The sequence below is a fragment of the Pogoniulus pusillus genome, chromosome 40, assembly GCF_015220805.1.
Source record: "Pogoniulus pusillus isolate bPogPus1 chromosome 40, bPogPus1.pri, whole genome shotgun sequence".
NCBI lineage: Eukaryota > Metazoa > Chordata > Aves > Piciformes > Lybiidae > Pogoniulus > Pogoniulus pusillus.
The window spans coordinates 8,642,534-8,647,998 of NC_087303.1; positions in this window are offsets into that span (position 1 = coordinate 8,642,534).

Genomic DNA, 5,465 nt, shown 5'->3' on the forward strand with positions numbered 1-5,465 from the left:
CCTCTCACACTGAAGCTCTCCCCTAATGGCATAAATGTGGGAATCCGCACTCTTAATATACCTCTTTATGTACTGATAATGGTTAGGATGAAGAGGTTTTAGTCTGAGGTTTCCCAGGGCACTCATTGCTGTATTATACTAGAAGACATAGGGGCGTATCTTGCCCTGCTTGTTCCAGTGGACATGGGCTTACATTGTTGCATGTGGCTTTGAACTTTCCAGCCTGACTCAGTAAAAGTGCCCTAGCTTTGGTTAGAGCTATTCACAACAGCCAGGAATATTGTCTGTGATCTCTGTCCCGGGAGGAGGAGCTCTGGGAGATGTTAAATAATGTTGTGGCTCTCTGTCACTAAGGTTAAGCAAGGCCCTGTAGATGCCCGTTGGCCCAGTGACCTCACTACAATGTCTTGTCAGCCCTTGTAGTTCTTCAGAAGTTTTTGAGAAAACTCTGACTCCAGCTCTAATGCTGCAGAGGTATAACATTAGAGAGAGTGTGTTTTAAGTCTCATCTAGATTTGGATTGATGTGATTCTGCCTTTCCCTCAGACAGTGAAGTATTTGTCTTCAGTAAAAAAATAAGAGCAGTTAACTGGAGATAATGAGGAGTTCTGGGATTAGCCTCACTCCTGAGATTGGTTGGTCCTCTCCCCAGTTCTTTACAACCCCTGGGAGGGACACAACTAAACACAAAGGCCTAGTTAAAAGTTGGTGAAAATCTAATGCCTTGGGATGAATGCACGCAGCACTTTGAGAAGAAACTTAATTCTCTTTGGGAGAGAAGATAAGAAGTAAGGTGTGTAAGGAAAAACAAAGAGGAAGAGCTGGAGAAACTAAAAGAGGAAAATTCAAGATATTTATAAAATCAGTTGGAAAATCTGACCTTGTTATGAAGGGGGCTAGTTGAATCTGCGTTTGGGGTGAAATGCAATGAGGCTGATTCAAAAGTTATTAAATAATTTATTAATATATGCAAAGATAATTCCCCCCACACTTGTTTACAACTATCCACACAAATTCTTGGATGCAGTTAGCAGCACTATTTTACAGAATGTCTCTATACAATGGAATTTTGAAAGGTTTTAGAAATGTCTTTAATAGAGAGTCTGGCAGCTTAATTCACTGCTTGTGAGTCTAACCAAATTCTTTTAGCAACTTGAATAAAGAATTCAGAATACTCACTAGTCTTCAGTCTTAATGTCTGTGTTCCAAAGTGTATATAGGAAAATATACAGTGGAAGTCCTGTGGTGAATTCCACATGGGCTGCGATGTGGCTCAGCTGCTGGCATGTGTCTGGGGGGACAAGGTCTCTCCGTGGCTTCGCAGAAGATCATCAGATGTTCAGCCAGCTGGGCAGAGTAGAATCCAGGCTGGAGGCTAAGGTGACCCGATTTGGTGCACCAGGGGTCAGAGACCCTCTGTGGCCGTTTGAGCTGATCCTCTAGCTCAGACATAGGGGAGAGATGAACATTCCAGGGATAGGCCACATAAATGGCAACAATAGATAAATTAATATAATTTCATTGGAGCATCAAGAACTTAATGTCTAGAAGCACAGTTTGTTCTCCCCCTTCTCCTGCTGGCTTCTGCTGCTGCAGCTTCGCCTATCTTCCCCGGCTGCTGTTTTGGCTACTGCTGCTTCTGCTGCTTCGCCGCCGCTTGACCCCCTCCCCATCTCCCTTAAGGTTATTGTATTGTTTTTTTTTTTTTCCCTTCCTTCCTTCTCTAGTTATTATTTCTCTTTACATTGTTATACTTATATTATAAGAAAATACAATTTCATCTTTCCCTGACTTTCAAAAAAGTAGGGGGGTTTGTGTTGTGAATTTCTTCCCGGGGGAGGGATCAGCCCAAACCCGGGACAGGACTCTTTTTTGGCGCCCAACGTGGGGCAATGCGAGAATAGCCTTACGGTTAATGCTATGGTGTCAGCCATAAATACTATGACTGAAGAGATTAAAGATAGCATGAAAGAACTCAAGGAGGAATTTAAAACCTCCCTATCCCAGTTGGCGAAGGACAGTGAACTTTCTTCTTCACCCTCAGAGTGGGTACATGTCTCGGCCATCAGGGATAGGCGTCTTCCTAGAAGACCAATTCAACCAAACTCACTAAAAAAAAGACAACAGTCACGTGGGTCTCTTTGGTTAATCCTACGTGACCAGTTTGGTGAAAACATGGATAAATGGCATGGAAAACCTACCTCTCTTCTCCTAAAAAGAGTGAGAGAGTTACAGAGTGAGAAGCCTAAAAGAATAGTCGCCTCAGTTTCACCACATGACTCAGATGGTTCTGGTGATGATTCAACTAACACCACTAAACACTGCGCCAATTGCAATTGTAATGGCCAACATTAGGGGGGCCCTGCCTCTTACCAGGCGGAGGCCAGGGACCAGGAAGACAACAGAATATACTGGAATGTATATGTTAAATGGCCTGGTACCTTGAAAATTCAGAAATACAGGGCTCTAGTGGACACGGGTGCACAATGCACATTGATGCCTTCAAACTGTAAAGGAATGGAGTCTATTACTATTTCTGGAATTACAGGAGGCTCTCAAGAATTGACAAGGTTAGAGGCAGAGATGAGTTTGACTGGAAGTGATTGGCGAAGGCATGTCATTGTAACAGGTCCAAATGCACCTTGCATCTTGGGAATTGACTTTCTGAGAGAAGGGCGTTTTAAAGATCCCAAGGGGTTTAAGTGGACCTTTGGAATAGCAACTGTAGAAGCTGTTGGAGACAAATTGAAGTTGTCTGCTAGGCCTGAGCTCTCAGATGAGTCTGCAGTTGTTGGGCAGCATAATGTAGAGGATGTGAAGTTGCCAGTTGCCACCCAAATTGTACACCACAAGCAATATAGAACAAACCGTGACTCTTTGGTGCCCATACATGATCTGATTCGTCGTCTGGAGTGCCAGGACGTCATTAAAAAGACCCATTCACCTTTCAATAGTCCCATATGGCCTGTGCGAAAGGCAAATGGAGAGTGGCGACTTACAGTTGATTTCCGCGGCCTAAATGAAGTGACTCCGCCCATGAGTTCTGCTGTGCCGGACATGTTAGAACTCCAATATGAGCTGGAATCCAAGGAGGCCAAATGGTATGCAACCATAGATGTTGCTAATGCTTTCTTTTCTATTCCAATAGCAGAAGAATGCAAGCCTCAATTTGCTTTCACTTGGAGGGGGATTCAGTATACGTTTAATCGTTTGCCCCAGGGGTGGAAGCACAGCTCAACGATCTGTCATGCAGTGATCCATGATGCATTGGAGAAAGGTGGAGCTCCAGAGCACCTGCAGTTCATTGATGACATCATTGTCTGGGGGAACACGGCACAGGAAGTTTTTGAAAAAGGTAACAAAATAATTGACATTCTGCTGAAGGCAGGTTTTGCCATAAAGCGAGACAAGGTAAAAGGACCTGCTAGAGAGATTCAGTTCTTGGGAATTCGTTGGCAAGATGGTCGCCGTCACATTCCAATGGATGTGATAAATAAGGTTTCTGCCATGGCAAATCCCACAAATAAGAAGGACACATTGTCTTTCTTAGGAACAGTTGGATTTTGGAGGCTTCACATCCCTGGGTACAGCCAAATTGTAAAACCTTTATATGATATAACTCGAAAGAGAAACAACTTTCAGTGGGGACCTGAACAACAAGCAGCCTTTGATCAGATAAAACAGGAAGTAGTCCATGCAATGGGTTTGGGGCCTGTTCGAACTGGTCCAGACATTAAGAACATTCTGTATACGGCTGCGAGTGATAATGGTCCCACCTGGTGCCTATGGCAGAGAGCCCCAGGAGAAACACGTGGCCGACCACTTGGTTTCTGGAGTAGAGGATATAGAGGGTCAGAAGTAAACTATACACCAACAGAGAAAGAGATCCTTGCTGCTTATGAAGGTGTGAAAGCTGCTTCAGAAGTAATAGGAACAGACTCTCAACTTCTTTTGGCTCCCAGATTACCAGTTTTGAACTGGATGTTTAAGGGAAAGGGGTCATCGCCACATCACGCAACCGATGCTACCTGGTCTAAGTGGATGGCTCTCATAACACAGCGAGCACGCATGGGGAGCCTTGAACGACCTGGCATAGTGGAGATGATCACCAACTGGCCAGAAGGTACAAACTGTATAAATCCTCCAGAGGAGCGAATGAGTCGGGCTGAAGAAGCTCCTCCTTACAGTGATTTGTCTGAAGGAGAAAGAAACTATGCTCTATTTACTGATGGTTCCTGTCGCCTTGTTGGAAACAAGAGAAAATGGAGAGCTGCAGTTTGGAGCCCTATACGGGCAGTGGCTGAAACAAAAGCTGGAGAAGGTGAGTCAAGCCAGTTTGCAGAAGTAAAAGCTATCCAACTTGCTCTTGACGTGGCTGAACGTGAGAACTGGCCCATGCTTTACCTCTATACTGATTCATGGATGGTGGCTAATGCCTTATGGGGTTGGCTAAAGGACTGGAAAAGAAATAATTGGCAACGGAAAGGAAAGCCAATTTGGGCTGCTGACTTATGGCAGGACATTGCTACCCGTCTAGAGAAAATCCCTGTAAGAGTACGACACATAGACGCTCACATGCCCAAAAGTAAAGCTACTGAGGAACATCAGCACAACCATCAGGCAGATTTGGCTGCCAAGGTGTTTCAGACCGATGTAAATTGTGATTTGGATTTAGATTGGGAACACCGAGGTGAACTGTTCTTAGCCCGGTGGGCCCATGATTCCTCAGGACATCAAGGCAGAGATGCTACCTACCAATGGGCACGGGACAGAGCAATCAACATCTCCATGGACGCTATAACACAAGTTATACATGACTGTGATATTTGTGCTACTATTAAACAAGCCAAGCGTCTGAAGCCCTTGTGGTATGGTGAGCGATGGGCAAAGTACAAATACGGTGAAGCGTGGCAGATTGATTACATCACTCTACCTCGTTCTCGGACTGGAAAGCAATATGTGCTGACCATGGTGGAAGCAAGCACCGGATGGCTGGAAACCTATCCAGTTTCCCGTGCCACTGCACGTAACACCATTTTGGGCTTGGAAAGACAAATCCTGTGGCGACATGGCACTCCAGAAAGAATTGAATCAGATAATGGTACCCACTTTAAAAACAATCTCATAAGATCTTGGGCCAAAGAGCACGGCATTGAGTGGATCTATCACATCCCCTATTATGCACCCGCCTCAGGCAAAATTGAACGTTACAATGGCTTGTTGAAAACAACTTTAAAGGCAATGGGCGGAGGAACCTTAAAGAACTGGGAGAAACATCTAGCCCAAGCCACTTGGGTAGTGAATAGTAGAGGTTCCACCAACCGAGCTGGCCCAGCTCATTCAGAGGTCTTACAAAAGGTAGAAGGTGACAGGGTTCCTGTCATTCGTGAAAAGAATTTGTTAGGCAAGTCTGTTTGGGTATTCTCCCCTTCGGGGGAGGCTACACCTGTCCGAGGGGTGGTTTC